The sequence below is a fragment of the Coregonus clupeaformis genome, chromosome 10 (assembly GCF_020615455.1).
Source record: "Coregonus clupeaformis isolate EN_2021a chromosome 10, ASM2061545v1, whole genome shotgun sequence".
Classification (NCBI taxonomy): domain Eukaryota; kingdom Metazoa; phylum Chordata; class Actinopteri; order Salmoniformes; family Salmonidae; genus Coregonus; species Coregonus clupeaformis.
Genome location: NC_059201.1, coordinates 1,078,459 through 1,095,227, shown reverse-complemented (window position 1 = coordinate 1,095,227; position 16,769 = coordinate 1,078,459). Strand labels below are relative to the sequence as shown.

Genomic DNA, 16,769 nt, shown 5'->3' with positions numbered 1-16,769 from the left:
TAGGTCAGTGCAGTATTCATAGTGGCAGGATGCAGGTGAGGGGGGAGGTTTGAGGGCTCCGCGAGGAGTCACATTTTAGGGCCTTTAAAAGGGATATTTGGCAATGAGACCCTTCTCTCTCTCCTCTCTCTCTCTCCCCCCTTCCCTCTCTACTACCCTCCTCTCTCTCGTCAGGTGATGGCGTGGCTGTGTGTGCGTCCCAGCTCCGTGTGTGTGGAGATGGTTCTAACAGGCTCTTGTCCGGAGGACTGCTGGAACACACTGCTGGCCTGCAGAGGCTCCTGAACACACACACACACACTGCACACACACACACTAACACACTGACACACACACACACACGCTGCCGTGCTGTGGGAACGGACCCCCAGACTGTGTGTCCCTGTCTCTCCTGAGAGAAAAGTAGTGCCGTGTAGCGTGTGGAGACATCCCCCCAGCATGCCTAGCTCCACCATCAGACGTTCTGTGAAGAACATGGTGAATAACTACTCTGACGAGAGAAGAAGGTCCGGAGGCCACCTCCGACCCTGGGGCCCTTCCTCTCTGATGTCAGAGGTGGCCGACCTGACCTACAACGTGGTGGCGTTCAGTGAGATCATGAGCATGATCTGGAGACGCCTCAACGACCACGAAAGAACTGGAGACACGTCTACAAGGCCCTGACGCTGCTGGACTACCTGATTAAGGTAACGCACCTAACCCTAAACCAAGGAGTGCCTTGGGGGTTTTCTTTAACACTGGATTGTGGCCAAACTGGAATCCGACACTTTTCAAAAAATATTTTGTTAATGTGTTGTTATCTCGTTCCAGGCACGGGTCGGAGAGTGGCCCTGCAGTGCAAAGGAGAACATCTTGCCATCCAGACCCTGAAGGACTTCCAGTACGTAGACAGAGACGGAAAAGACCAGGGAATCAACGTCAGACAGAAGAGCAAACAACTGGTGGTAGCTGCTAAAAGACGAGGGAGAGACTGGGAGGTGAGGGGAGGAGAGGAGGAGGAGGGAGGTGGTACTGCTGAAAGACGAGGAGAGACTGGGAGGTGAGGAGGAGAGGAGGAGGAGGGAGGGAGGTGGTACTGCTGAAAGATGAGGAGAGACTGGGAGGTGAGGAGGTGGTGGTGGTACTGCTGAAAGATGAGGAGAGACTGGGAGGTGAGGAGGAGAGGAGGGAGGTGGTGGTACTGCTGAAAGATGAGGAGAGACTGGGAGGAGAGGAGGAGAGGAGGGAGGGAGGTGGTACTGCTAAAAGACGAGAGAGACGAGAGGAGGAGAGGAGGGAGGGAGGTGGTACTGCTAAAAGACGAGGAGAGACTGGGAGGAAGAGGAGAGGAGGAGGGAGGTGGTACTGCTAAAAGACGAGGGGAGAGACTGGGAGGTGAGGAGGAGAGGAGGGGAGGGAGGTGGTACTCGCTGGAAAGATAAGGAGAGACTGGGAGGAGAGGAGGAGGGAGGGAGGTGGTACTGCTGAAAGACGAGGAGAGACTGGGAGGAGAGGAGGAGAGGAGGGAGGGAGGTGGTACTGCTAAAAGACGAGGAGAGACTGGGAGGTGAGGAGGAGAGGGAGGGAGGGAGGTGGTACTGCTAAAAGACGAGGAGAGACGGAGAGGAGGAGAGGAGGGAGGGAGGTGGGTACTGCTAAAAGACGAGGAGAGACTGGGAGGAGAGGAGGAGAGGAGGGAGGGAGGTGGTACTGCTAAAGACGAGGAGAGACTGGGAGGTGAGGAGGAGGAGGGAGGGAGGTGGTACTGCTGAAAGATAAGGAGAGAGACTGGGAGGAGAGGAGGAGGGAGGGAGGTGGTACTGCTGAAAGATAAGGAGAGACTGGGAGGTGAGGGAGGAGAGGAGAGGAGGGGGGTGGTACTGCTGAAAGATAAGAAGAGACTGGGAGGTGAGGAGGAGAGGAGGGAGGAGGGAGGTGGTACTGCTGAAAGATAAGGAGAGAGTGGGAGGTGAGGAGGAGAGGAGGGGGGAGGTGGTACTGCTGAAAGATAAGGGAGAGACTGGGAGGTGAGGAGGAGGGAGGGAGGTGGTACTGCTGAAAGATATGGAGAGACTGGGAGGTGAGGGAGGAGGGAGGTGGTACTGCTGAAAGATGAGGAGAAAGCCTACAGCCCAGTACATCACTGGGGCCGGTCTATCATGTACCACTAGGTCTGTCTATAGTAATGTACCGTCTAGCACGTACCACTAGGTCTGTCTATAGTAATGCACCGTCTAGCATGTACCACTAGGTCTGTCTATAGTAATGTACCGTCTCATCATGTACCACTAGGTCTGTCTATAGTAATGTACCACTAGGTCTGTCTATAGTAATGTACCACTAGGTCTGTCTATAGTAATGTACCGTCTATCATGTACCACTAGGTCTGTCTATAGTAATGTACCACTAGGTCTGTCTATAGTAATGTACCGTCTAGCATGTACCACTAGGTCTGTCTATAGTAATGTACCACTAGGTCTGTCTATAGCAATGTACCGTCTAGCACGTACTCACTAGGTCTGTCTATAGTAATGTACCACTTGGTCTGTCTATAGTAATGTACCACTAGGTCTGTCTATAGTAATGTACCGTCTAGCATGTACCACTAGGTCTGTCTATAGTAATGTACCTCGCATGTACCACTAGGTCTGTCTATAGTAATGTACCTTGTCGCACGTACCACTAGGTCTGTCTATAAGTAATGCACCGTCTAGCATGTACCACTAGGTCTGTCTATAGTAATGTACCGTCTATCACGTACCACTAGGTCTGTCTATAGTAATGTACCGTCTATCACGTACCACTAGGTCTGTCTATAGTAATGTACCGTCTATCACGTACCACTAGGTCTGTCTATAGTAATGTACCGTCTAGCATGTACCACTAGGTCTGTCTATAGTAATGTACCGTCTAGCACGTACCACTAGGTCTGTCTAGTAGTAATGTACCGTCAGCATGTACCACTAGGTCTGTCTATAGTAATGCACCGTCTAGCATGTACCACTAGGTCTGTCTATAGTAATGTACCGTCTAGCACGTACCACTAGGTCTGTCTATAGTAATGTACCGTCAGCATGTACCACTAGGGTCTGTCCAGGTGAGGTTACTGATGATGATATTTTGATGCTGTCCAGGTGAGCGTTCCCAGGCTCTGAAGACTAAGGAGAGGATGGCCCAGGTAACCACTACAGGTGCCGTGGCACCAGGTCAGGGTTTTGGGCGAGGTTCGTCTCAGCCCAACCTGTCTACCTCCTACAGCGAGGAGTACGGCAATCGGAGGGGTCACCTGCATCCTACCACCGGCTGTGAGTAGCACTCATTTTATATTACGCACAAACACACGCTTAGACACACACACACACAGACACACACTTCGACACACAAGAGTTTGAGATTGTGTCCCAGTTTTGATTTTCTTGTTCCTTAAACTAGGGTGTCCAATCAAAACTCATATTTTTACCAGTGGGAAAATTGTATAGATAATCCTCTAAGAACCAACGGTCCAAACCTCATGTCTCTATCATAATACGTTCAAAAAGTTAGAATGGCCAGAATTAAGGTGACTAAATCAATGGAGTCAAAAATCAGGAAACTAGCATGGTGTCAGCTAGCTGGATGCTGTGAGAGAATGAAGGCTACCTGACAGGAAACTAGCATGGTGTCAGCTAGCTGGATGCTGTGAGAGAATGAGCTACCTGACAGGAAACTAGCATGGTGTCAGCTAGCTGGATGCCGTGAGAGAATGAAGGCTACCTGACAGGAAACTAGCATGGCGTCAGCTAGCTGGATGCTGTGAAGAGAATGAAGGCTACCTGACAGGAAACTAGCGTGGCGTCAGCTAGCTGGATGCTGTGAGAGAATGAAGGCTACCTGACAGGAAACTAGCATGGCGTCAGCTACGCTGGATGCTGTGAGAGAATGAAGGCCCCCTGACAGAAACTGCGTGGCGTCCAGCTAGCTGGATGCTGTGAGAGAATGAAGGCTACCTGACAGGAAACTAGCATGGTGTCAGCTAGCTGGATGCTGTGAGAGAATGAAGGCTACCTGACAGGAAACTAGCGTGGCGTCAGCTAGCTGGATGCTGAAGACGAAGGCTACCTGACAGGAAACTAGCGTGGCGTCAGCTAGCTGGATGCTGTGAGAGAACGAAGGCTACCTGACAGGAAACTAGCGTGGCGTCAGCTAGCTGGATGCTGTGAGAGAATGAAGGCTACCTGACAGGAAACTAGCGTGGCGTCAGCCAGCTGGATGCTGTGAGAGAATGAAGGCTACCTGACGGGAAACTAGCGTGGCGTCAGCTAGCTGGATGCTGTGAGAGAATGAAGGCTACCTGACAGGAAACTAGCGTGGCGTCAGCTAGTGGATGCTGTGAGAGAATGAAGGCTACCTGACAGGAAACTAGCGTGGCGTCAGCTAGCGTGGATGCTGTGAGAGGAATGAAGGCTACCTGACAGGAAACTAGCGTGGCGTCAGCTAGCTGGATGCTGTGAAGAATGAAGGCTACCTGACAGGAAACTAGCGTGGCGTCAGCTCCAGCTGGATGCTGTGAGAGAATGAAGGCTACCTGACAGGAAACTAGCGTGGCGTCAGCTAGCTGGATGCTGTGAGAGAATGAAGGCTACCTGACAGGAAACTAGCGTGGCGTCAGCTAGCTGGATGCCGTGAGAGAATGAAGGCTACCTGACAGGAAACTAGCATGGTGTCAGCTAGCTGGATGCCATGAGAGAATGAAGGCTACCTGACAGGAAACTAGCATGGTGTCAGCTAGCTGGATGCTGTGAGAGAATGAAGGCTACCTGACAGGAAACTAGCGTGGCGTCAGCTAGCTGGATGCTGTGAGAGAATGAAGGCTACCTGACAGGAAACTAGCGTGGTGTCAGCTAGCTGGATGCTGTGAGAGAATGAAGGCTACCTGACAGGAAACTAGCATGGTGTCAGCTAGCTGGATGCTGTGAGAGAATGAAGACTACCTGACAGGAAACTAGCATGGCGTCAGCTAGCTGGATGCTGTGAGAGAATGAAGGCTACCTGACACCCTACTAAAACTGGGCAGAAGGGGGAGACACCCTACTAAAACTGGGCAGAGGGGAGACACCCTACTAAAACTCTGGGCAGAGGGGGGGAGACACCTACTAAAACTCTGGGCAGAGGGGGGAGACACCCTACTAAAACTCTGGGCAGAGGGGGAGACACCCTACTAAAACTCTGGGCAGAGGGGGGGGAGACACCCTACTAAAACTGGGCAGAAGGGGGGGAGACACCCTACTAAAAACTGGGCAGAAGGGGGGAGACACCTACTAAAACTCTGGGCAGAGGGGGGAGACACCCTACTAAAACTCTGGGCAGAGGGGGAGAGACACCCTACTAAAACTCTGGGCAGAGGGGGGGAGACACCCTACTAAAACTCTGGGCAGAGGGGGGAGAGACACCCTACTAAAACTGGGCAGAAGGGGGGAGACACCCTACTAAAACTGGGCAGAAGGGGGAGACACCCTACTAAAACTCTGGGCAGAAGGGGGGAGACACCCTACTAAAACTCTGGGCAGAAGGGGGGAGACACCCTACTAAAACTCTGGGCAGAGGGGGAGACACCCTACTAAAATGGGCAGAAGGGGGAGACACCCTACTAAAACTCTGGGCAGAGGGGGGGAGACACCCTACAAAATGGGCAGAAGGGGGGAGACACCCTACTAAAACTCTGGGCAGAGGGGGGAGACACCTACTAAAATGGGCAGAAGGGGGAGAGACACCCTACTAAAACTCTGGGCAGAGGGGGGAGACACCCTACTAAAACTCTGGGCAGAAGGGGGGAGACACCCTACTAAAACTGGGCAGAAGGGGGGGAGACACCCTACTAAAACTCTGGGCAGAGGGGGGAGACACCCTACTAAAACTCTGGGCAGAGGGGGGGGAGACACCCTACTAAAACTCTGGGCGGGGGGAGACACCCTACTAAAACTCTGGGCGGGGGGGAGACACCCTACTAAAACTCCTGGGCAGAGGGGGGAGGGAGACACCCTACTAAAACTCTGGGCAGAGGGGGAGACACCCTACTAAAACTCTGGGCAGAGGGGGGGGAGGGAGACACCCTACTAAAACTGGGCAGAAGGGGGGGGAGACACCCTACTAAAACCATGTAGCCCCTCCACCTCATACAGCCCCCCTGGCTCCGAGCTGCAGGCTTGCAGTAGGGCCACATTCCCCCTGGAACACACAGACATCAGAGGAGGAAGTAGAATCACCTCCTTCACATGACTGGAATCTGTTCCCCTTCTCTCCGGGGAGCTCCGTGCTCACCCCTCCCTTCACATGACTGGAATCTGTTCCTCTTCTCCGGGGAGCTCCGTGCTCACCTCTCCTTCACTGACTGGAATCTGTTCCCCTTCTCTCCGGGGAGCTCTGTGCTCACCTCCCTTCACAGACTGGAATCTGTTCCCCTTCTCTCCGGGGAGCTCTGTGCTCACCCCCTCCTTCACATGACTGGAATCTGTTCCCCTTCTCTCCGGGAGCTCCGTGCTCACCCCCTCCTTCACATGGCTGGAATCTGTTCCTCTTCTCTCCGGGGAGCTCCGTGCTCACCTCTCCTTCACATGACTGGAATCTGTTCCTCTTCTCCGGGAGCTCCGTGCTCACCCCTCCTTCACATGACTGGAATCTGTTCCTCTTCTCCGGGGAGCTCCGTGCTCACCTCTCCTTCACATGACTGGAATCTGTTCCCCTTCTCTCCGGGAGCTCCGTGCTCACCTCTCCCTTCACATGACTGGAATCTGTTCCTCTTCTCTCTCCCGGGAGCTCCGTGCTCACCTCTCCTTCACATGACTGGAATCTGTTCCTCTTCTCCGGGGAGCTCCGTGCTCACCTCTCCTTCACATGACTGGAATCTGTTCCTCTTCTCCGGGGAGCTCCGTGCTCACCTCTCCTTCACATGACTGGAATCTGTTCCTCTTCTCCGGGGAGCTCCGTGCTCACCTCTCCTTCACATGACTGGAATCTGTTCCTCTTCTCCGGGGAGCTCTGTGCTCACCCCTCCTTCACATGACTGGAATCTGTTCCTCTTCTCCGGGAGCTCCGTGCTCACCCCTCCTTCACATGACTGGAATCTGTTCCTCTTCTCTCCGGGAGCTCCGTGCTCACCTCTCCTTCACATGACTCGAATCTGTTCCCCTTCTCTCCGGGGAGCTCTGTGCTCACCCCTCCTTCACATGACTGGAATCTGTTCCCCTTCTCTCTCGGGGGAGCTCCGTGCTCACCTCTCCTTCACATGACTGGAATCTGTTCCCCTTCTCTCCGGGGGGAGCTCTGTGCTCACCCCTCCTTCACATGACTGGAATCTGTTTCCCCCTTCTCTCCGGGGAGCTCTGTGCTCACCCCTCCTTCACATGACTGGAATCTGTTCCCCTTCTCTCTAGGGAGCTCTGTGCTCACCCCTCCTTCACATGACTGGAATCTGTTCCCCTTCTCTCCGGGGAGCTCCGTGCTCACCTCTCCTTCACATTTATTTTTTATTTTTTATTTCACCTTTATTTAACCAGGTAAACCAGTTGAGAACAAGTTCTCATTTACAACTGCGACCTGGCCAAGATAAAGCATAGCAGTGCGATAAAAACAACAACACAGAGTTACATATGGGGTAAAACAAAACATAAAGTCAAAAATACAACAGAAATACAATTAATATACAGTGTGCAAATTTAGCAAGTTATGGAGGTAAGGCAATAAAATAGGCTATAGTGCAAAATAATTACAATTTAGTATTAACACTGGAATGATGTGCAAGAGATGATGTGCAAATAGAGATACTGGGGTACAGATGAGCAAAATAAATAACAATATAGGGATGAGGTAGTTGGGCGGGCTAATTTCAGATGGGCTGTGTACAGGTGCAGTGATCGGTAAGGTGCTCTGACAACTGATGCCTAAAGTTAGTGAGGGAGATAAGCGTCTCCAGCTTCAGAGATTTTTGCAGTTTGTTCCAGTCATTGGCAGCGAGAACTGAAGGAATTGCGGCCAAAGGAGGTGTTGGCTTTGGGGATGACCAGTAAGAGATATACCCGCTGGAGCGCAGACTACGGGTGGGTGTTGCTATGGTGACCAATGAGCTAAGATAAGGCGGGGATTTGCCTAGCAGTGATTTATAGATGGCCTGGAGCCAGTGGGTTTGGCGACGAATATGTAGTGAGGACCAGCCAACAAGAGCGTACAGGTCACAGTGGTGGGTATTATATGGGGCTTTGGAGACAAAACGGATGGCACTGTGATAGACAACATCCAATTTGCTGAGTAGAGTGTTGGAGGCTATTTTGTAAATGACATCGCCGAAGTCAAGGATCGGTAGGATAGTCAGTTTTACAAGGGCATGTTTGGCAGCATGAGTGAAGGAGGCTTTGTTGCGAAATAGGAAACCGATTCTAGATTTAACTTTGACTGGAATCTAGATTCTAGATTCTAGATTTAACATGACTGGAATCTGTTCCCCTTCTCTCCGGGGAGCTCCGTGCTCACCTCTCCTTCACATGACTGGAATCTGTTCCTCTTCTCTCCGGGGAGCTCCGTGCTCACCTCTCCCTTCACATGACTGGAATCTGTTCCTCTTCTCTCCGGGGAGCTCCCGTGCTCACCTCTCCTTCACATGACTGGAATCTGTTCCTCTTCTCTCCGGGGAGCTCCGTGCTCACCTCTCCCTTCACATGACTGGAATCTGTTCCCCTTCTCTCCGGGGAGCTCCGTGCTCACCTCTCCTTCACATGACTGGAATCTGTTCCTCTTCTCTCCGGGAGCTCCGTGCTCCACCTCTCCCTTCACATGACTGGAATCTGTTCCTCTTCTCCGGGGAGCTCCGTGCTCACCTCTCCTTCCACATGACTGGAATCTGTTCCCCTTCTCTCCGGGGAGCTCCGTGCTCACCTCTCCCTTCACATGACTGGAATCTGTTCCTCTTCTCCGGGAGCTCCGTGCTCACCCCCCTCCTTCACAGGGAGAGAGAATAAACAACACTTCCCCTTTCTGGCCCCAGTCACCTCTAACCTTTTAGGTCATAGCAGTGGAGCTCTAAGGTCTCATCTCCTGGTGAGTGTAGCGCGCGTGTGTGTGTGTGGTCTTGATATATGTGGTGGAAACTGTAGCAGCTGAGTCATTATCTGAAGGAAGCAGAGATCAGCCAATAGAAACGACGCTTAACAGGCACTGGCCAATGAGAGCGGGGCTGGGGTGTTGCCAAGGGGCATTTTGGGGATTCCAGACAGTGGAAGATTCCGGGTATTGTTCACTCAGGGTGTGAAGTGACTCACTCTTTTTAGATGTGTGGTGGAGATGGAACCAGAGATGGTTAGTTAGAATTCAGTAGAATTACGTGTATTCTTTTGTTGTTGTTAGTAGAGGGTCAGGGGTCACATCAGTTATAGTAGAGGGTCAGGGGTCACATCAGTTATAGTAGAGGGTCAGGGGTCACATCAGTTATAGTAGAGGGCCAGGGGTCACATCAGTTATAGTAGAGGGCCAGGGTCAGGGGTCACATCAGTTATAGTAGAGGGTCAGGGGTCACATCAGTTATAGTAGAGGGCCAGGGTCAGGGGTCACATCAGTTATAGTAGAGGGTCAGGGGTCACATCAGTTATAGTAGAGGGCCAGGGTCAGGGGTCACATCAGTTATAGTAGAGGGTCAGGGGTCACATCAGTTATAGTAGAGGGCCAGGGTCAGGGGTCACATCAGTTATAGTAGAGGGCCAGGGTCAGGGGTCACATCAGTTATAGTAGAGGGCCAGGGTCAGGGGTCACATCAGTTATAGTAGAGGGCCAGGGTCAGGGGTCACATCAGTTATAGTAGAGGGCCAGGGGTCACATCAGTTATAGTAGAGGGCCAGGGTCAGGGGTCACATCAGTTATAGTAGAGGGCCAGGGTCAGGGGTCACATCAGTTATAGTAGAGGGCCAGGGTCAGGGGTCACATCAGTTATAGTAGAGGGCCAGGGTCAGGGGTCACATCAGTTATAGTAGAGGGTCAGGGGTCACATCAGTTATAGTAGAGGGCCAGGGTCAGGGGTCACATCAGTTATAGTAGAGGGCCAGGGTCAGGGGTCACATCAGTTATAGTAGAGGGCCAGGGTCGGGGGTCACATCAGTTATAGTAGAGGGCCAGGGTCAGGTCACATCAGTTATAGTAGAGGGCCAGGGTCGGGGGTCACATCAGTTATAGTAGAGGGTCAGGGGTCACATCAGTTATAGTAGAGGGCCAGGGGTCACATCAGTTATAGTAGAGGGCCAGGGGTCACATCAGTTATAGTAGAGGGCCAGGGTCAGGGGGCCACATCAGTTATAGTAGAGGGCCAGGGTCAGGGGTCACATCAGTTATAGTAGAGGGCCAGGGTCAGGGGTCACATCAGTTATAGTAGAGGGTCAGGGTCAGGGGTCACATCAGTTATAGTAGAGGGCCAGGGTCAGGGGGTCACATCAGTTATAGTAGAGGGCCAGGGGGTCACATCAGTTATAGTAGAGGGCCAGGGTCAGGGGTCACATCAGTTATAGTAGAGGGCCAGGGGTCACATCAGTTATAGTAGAGGGCCAGGGTCAGGGGGTCACATCAGTTATAGTAGAGGGCCAGGGGTCACATCAGTTATAGTAGAGGGTCAGGGTCAGGGGTCACATCAGTTATAGTAGAGGGCCAGGGTCAGGGGTCACATCAGTTATAGTAGAGGGCCAGGGTCAGGGGGTCACATCAGTTATAGTAGAGGGTCAGGGTCAGGGGTCACATCAGTTATAGTAGAGGGCCAGGGTCAGGGGTCACATCAGTTATAGTAGAGGGCCAGTGTCACATCAGTTATAGTAGAGGGCGAGGGTCAGGGGTCACATCAGTTATAGTAGAGGGCCAGGGGTCACATCAGTTATAGTAGAGGGCCAGGGTCAGGGGTCACATCAGTTATAGTAGAGGGCCAGGGGTCACATCAGTTATAGTAGAGGGCCAGGGGTCACATCAGTTATAGTAGAGGGCCAGGGTCAGGGGTCACATCAGTTATAGTAGAGGCCAGGGGGTCACATCAGTTATAGTAGAGGGTCAGGGCCAGGGGTCACATCAGTTATAGTAGAGGGTCAGGGCCAGGGGTCACATCAGTTATAGTAGAGGGTCAGGGTCAGGGGTCACATCAGTTATAGTAGAGGGTCAGGGTCAGGGGTCACATCAGTTATAGTAGAGGGCCAGTGTCACATCAGTTATAGTAGAGGGTCAGGGGTCACATCAGTTATAGTAGAGGGCCAGGGGTCACATCAGTTATAGTAGAGGGCCAGGGTCAGGGGTCACATCAGTTATAGTAGAGGGCCAGGGGTCACATCAGTTATAGTAGAGGGCCAGGGTCAGGGGTCACATCAGTTATAGTAGAGGGCCAGGGTCAGGGGTCACATCAGTTATAGTAGAGGGCCAGGGCCAGGGGTCACATCAGTTATAGTAGAGGGCCAGGGTCGGGGTCACATCAGTTATAGTAGAGGGCCAGGGTCAGGGTCACATCAGTTATAGTAGAGGGCCAGGGCCAGGGGTCACATCCAGTTATAGTAGAGGGCCAGGGTCAGGGGTCACATCAGTTATAGTAGAGGGCCAGGGTCAGGGTCACATCAGTTATAGTAGAGGGCCAGGGGCCAGGGGTCACATCAGTTATAGTAGAGGGCCAGGGTCAGGGTCACATCAGTTATAGTAGAGGGCCAGGGTCAGGGGTCACATCAGTTATAGTAGAGGGCCAGGGTCAGGGGTCACATCAGTTATAGTAGAGGGCCAGGGTCAGGGGTCACATCAGTTATAGTAGAGGGCCAGGGTCGGGGGTCACATCAGTTATAGTAGAGGGCCAGGGTCAGGGGGTCACATCAGTTATAGTAGAGGGTCAGGGGTCACACTCAGTTATAGTAGAGGGCCAGGGTCAGGGGTCACATCAGTTATAGTAGAGGGCCAGGGTCAGGGGTCACATCAGTTATAGTAGAGGGCCAGGGTCGGGGGTCACATCAGTTATAGTAGAGGGCCAGGGTCAGGGGTCACATCAGTTATAGTAGAGGGCCAGGGTCAGGGGTCACATCAGTTATAGTAGAGGGCCAGGGTCAGGGTCTGTGCTCAGGACTTAGGCTACAATGGAAGGTGTGTGGGAGGAACCTTTTTTTTTTTTAGCACTTTTCACTAGCATATTTTGTTATTCTTTCGAGTGTGGATTATATTAGGTTTATTTTTTAGCGATCTCGGCCTCCTTGGTTTTTCCTTTTCATTGTTTTTTGAGTACTTCCACATCAGTTATACACACAACCCTGAGCTGTGGCACTGTGAGATATATATATATATATAAAAATACTGTAGCTATATTTACACATCAGTAGGATCTCACTCTGTGTCTGTAGTCTGTCTCTCTGACTGACTAGGAGTAGGTCTGGTTTAGAGCTGTAGTCTGTCTCTCTGACTAGGAGTAGGTCTGGTTTAGAGCTGTAGTCTGTCTCTCTGACTAGGAGTAGGTCTGGTTTAGAGCTGTAGTCTGTCTCTCTGACTGACTAGGAGTAGGTCTGGTTTAGAGCTGTAGTCTGTCTCTCTGACTGACTAGGAGTAGGTCTGGTTTAGAGCTGTAGTCCGTCTCTCTGACTGACTAGGAGTAGGTCTGGTTTAGAGCTGTAGTCTGTCTCTCTGACTAGGAGTAGGTCTGGTTTAGAGCTGTAGTCTGTCTCTCTGACTGACTAGGAGTAGGTCTGGTTTAGAGCTGTAGTCTGTCTCTCTGACTAGGAGTAGGTCTGGTTTAGAGCTGTAGTCTGTCTCTCTGACTAGGAGTAGGTCTGGTTTAGAGCTGTGGTCTGTCTCTCTGTCTGACTAGGAGTAGGTCTGGTTTAGAGCTGTGGTCTGTCTCTCTGACTGACTGGGAGTAGGTCTGGTTTAGAGCTGTAGTCTGTCTCTCCTGACTGACTAGGAGTAGGTCTGGTTTAGAGCTGTAGTCTGTCTCTCTGACTGACTGGGAGTAGGTCTGGTTTAGAGCTGTAGTCTGTCTCTCTGACTAGGGAGTAGGTCTGGTTTAGAGCTGTAGTCTGTCTCTCTGACTAGGAGTAGGTCTGGTTTAGAGCTGTAGTCTGTCTCTCTGACTAGGAGTAGGTCTGGTTTAGAACTGTAGTCTGTCTCTCTGACTGACTAGGGAGTAGGTCTGGTTTAGAGCTGTAGTCTGTCTCTCTGACTAGGGAGTAGGTCTGGTTTAGAGCTGTAGTCTGTCTCTCCTGACTGACTAGGAGTAGGTCTGGTTTAGAGCTGTAGTCTGTCTCTCTGACTAGGAGTAGGTCTGGTTTAGAGCTGTAATCTGTCTCTCTGACTAGGAGTAGGTCTGGTTTAGAGCTGTAGTCTGTCTCTCTGACTGACTGGGAGTAGGTCTGGTTTAGAGCTGTAGTCTGTCTCTCTGACTAGGAGTAGGTCTGGTTTAGAGCTGTAGTCTGTCTCTGACTAGGGAGTAGGTCTGGTTTAGAGCTGTAGTCTGTCTCTCTGACTGACTAGGAGTAGGTCTGTTTTAGAGCTGTAGTCTGTCTCTCTGACTGACTAGGAGTAGGTCTGGTTTAGAGCTGTAGTCTGTCTCTCTGACTAGGAGTAGGTCTGGTTTAGAGCTGTAGTCTGTCTCTCTGACTAGGAGTAGGTCTGGTTTAGAGCTGTAGTCTGTCTCTCTGACTGACTAGGAGTAGGTCTGGTTTAGAGCTGTAGTCTGTCTCTCTGACTAGGAGTAGGTCTGGTTTAGAGCTGTAGTCTGTCTCTCTGACTAGGAGTAGGTCTGGTTTAGAGCTGTAGTCTGTCTCTCTGACTAGGAGTAGGTCTGGTTTAGAGCTGTAGTCTGTCTCTCTGACTGACTAGGAGTAGGTCTGGTTTAGAGCTGTAGTCTGTCTCTCTGACTGACTAGGAGTAGGTCTGGTTTAGAGCTGTAGTCTGTCTCTCTGACTAGGAGTAGGTCTGGTTTAGAGCTGTAGTCTGTCTCTCTGACTGACTAGGAGTAGGTCTGGTTTAGAGCTGTAGTCTGTCTCTCTGACTGACTAGGAGTAGGTCTGGTTTAGAGCTGGGTTAAACCTTGGACTGTACAGACGCCTAGGCTACCTTGTGTTTGTAGCGGCTTCCTGATGGCTTTGTCCAAATGACTGTATATTCGAATGGACAAAGCCATCGATCACCTGACACCATTCATTGATCACGTGACACCATTCATTCCTATGTGAAGACTCAACAGTGTATTGAAGCCAAGTGAAGTCGGTTAAAGATGGCGTCTCATGGAGACATAACATGAGCAGTTTTGAGCTACTCCAGGAAGTGACGTTGCTGGCCAGCTCAGTGCTGCCCCCTCTCATTAAGTAACTCAAGTTGAAGGCCGACCGGGGTACTGCAGGCTGCCGTTAGCCACTAAATTAGCCTTTAACAACTTCTGTGTGCGATTTTTAAATAAAATAATTGGTTCAAGGACATACAGAGGGGGCAAAGAGTGAGAGAGGGGGGGCAAAGAGTGAGAGAGGGGGGCATAGAGTGAGAGGGGGGCAAAGAGTGAGAGGGGGGGCAAAGAGTGAGAGGGGGCAAAGAGTGAGAGAGGGGGCAAAGAGTGAGAGAGGGGGGCAAAGAGTGAGAGGGGGGCAAAGAGTGAGAGAGGGGGACAAAGAGTGAGAGAGGGGGCAAAGACTGAGAGGGGCAAAGACTGAGAGGGGGGCAAAGACTGAGAGAGGGGGCAAAGAGTGAGAGAGGGGGGGCAAAGAGTGAGAGAGGGGGCAAAGACTGAGAGAGGGGGTAAAAAGAGGGAGAGGAGCCAGACAGACAGACAGACGCAGACAGAGTAGAGATGTACGATGTCATCAGTCCCCGACTGTGCTGTGTCATCTACTCCCGCCCACGCCTCAGTTCCCACGGAAACAACACACTCACTGTTTCCAGCCAACAGTCTCACACAAGCGGCTCCCGTCTCAGTGTGCCCCGTCGCCCTGATCCAATAAAAACTAAAGTGACGCCTTCTCCTCTACTGGCTTTGCCATAGGGCCTAAAAAAAACACACACCAGTCTCTGGTCTATTTTAGCAGTAATTAATGTCTTCTAACTGATCTCTCTCTCTAGTCTAGTACTGCAGTGTGTCAGTCAGTTCTGCTGAGGCATGTCTAACGTGTGTGTGTGGTGTGTGGTGTGTGTGTGTGTGTGTGTGTGTGTGTGGTGTGTGTGTGTGTGTGTGTGTGTGTGTGGTGTGTGTGTGTGTGTGTGCGTGCGTGTGTGTGTGTAGCCACGTCCCCGGTTCCAGGCTCAGAGTTGGAGCAGGCCCGCCCCCAGACCAGCGGAGAGGAGGAGCTCCAGCTCCAGCTGGCCCTGGCCATGAGCAGAGAGGCTGCAGAACAGGTACGCACGCCACGGCCACGCCCGTCATCTGTTCGGTGGTCAACACTTCCTCTGTCTGTCTGTCAGCTTGCTCAGGGGGACTCCTCTCTAGGTTAATCTCTCGGTGGTCAACACTTCCTCTGTCTGTCTGTCAGCTTGCTCAGGGGGACTCCTCTCTAGGTTAATCTCTCGGTGGTCAACACTTCCTCTGTCTGTCTGTCAGCTTGCTCAGGGGGACTCCTCTCTAGGTTAATCTCTCGGTGGTCAACACTTCAAACTCCTCTGTCTTGTCTGTCAGCTTGCTCAGGGGACTCCTCTCTAGGTTAATCTCTCGGTGGTCAACACGTCTTTTAGAGACTGTTCTCTGTCTCCCCTCTGTCTGTCTGTCACCTTGCTCAGGGGACTCCTCTCTAGGTTAATCTCTCGGTGGTCAACTACGTCTTTTAGAGACTGTTCTCTGTCTCCCTCTGTCTGTCTCTCTGTCACCTTGCTCAGGGGGACTCCTCTCTAGGTTAATCTCTCGGTGGTCAACACGTCTTTTAGAGACTGTTCCCTGTCTCCCTCTGTCTGTCTGCTTGCTCAGGGGGACTCCTCTCTAGGTTAATCTCTCGGTGGTCAACACTTCATCAACACGTCTTTAGAGACTGTTCTCTGTCTCCCTCTGTCTCTCTGTCACCTTGCTCAGGGGGACTCCTCTCTAGGTTAATCTCTCTGTGGTCAACACTTCAACACGTCTTTTAGAGACTGTTCTCTGTCTCCCTCTGTCTGTCTGTCAGTCACCTTGCTCAGGGGGACTCCTCTCTAGGTTAATCTCTCTGTACCTTTCTACCTTTCTCTCTGTGCATAGGAGGAGAGGATGCGTCGGGGAGATGACCTGAGACTCCAGATGGCGCTAGAGGAGAGTCGTAAAGGAAAAGCCCTCGGTGATACCGGCTCTGGAAAACTAGCCAAGAAGAAGAGAGAGGTACACACACACACACAGACAGACCGACAGAGGGGCTTGGCTATCTCAGTGTTTCCAATGGTACGGCTGTAGGTTGTTGTAGTCTGTTTTTCTCAAAGGTGATGATGGCTGGATGGATGGCTGATTGACCGACCCTCATAAGACTTCTTCTGCGTTGACTGTTTCTCTCATTAGGGCTGTTGTTTTTTTGTCTCTGTGTGTCAGGGTTTCAAAGCCGATTAAATAAAAACGGGTGCCGGCCAATTGTCCAGGAGAAGGAAAAAAATAAAATAAAAATCCCCATTCGAAATAATGTATTTTAGCAGTTTCATAGATTTTTTGGAAATACCAGTCGATGTAGCGAGAGATTTACATCTCATCAACCAGCCGTTGCTGCTGGAGTTAAAAATGTGTTTTTATAAAAGCCCAGTCATTGCGCAACAATTTCCTAAAATGTTAATCGCGTATTTTCTTTAAAAAAAGAGCTACTGGTAATTGAAGCGCGCTTCCCATTCGCCGTTCAAGTGTA

The 16,769-nt window shown here is 51.4% G+C and overlaps 1 pseudogene; it reads left to right on the top strand.

Annotated features, from left to right (window-relative positions):
* The first annotated feature begins 438 nt into the window (after positions 1–438).
* Positions 439–16,769, top strand: part of LOC121540878 — a 61,590-nt pseudogene continuing 45,259 nt past the window's right edge.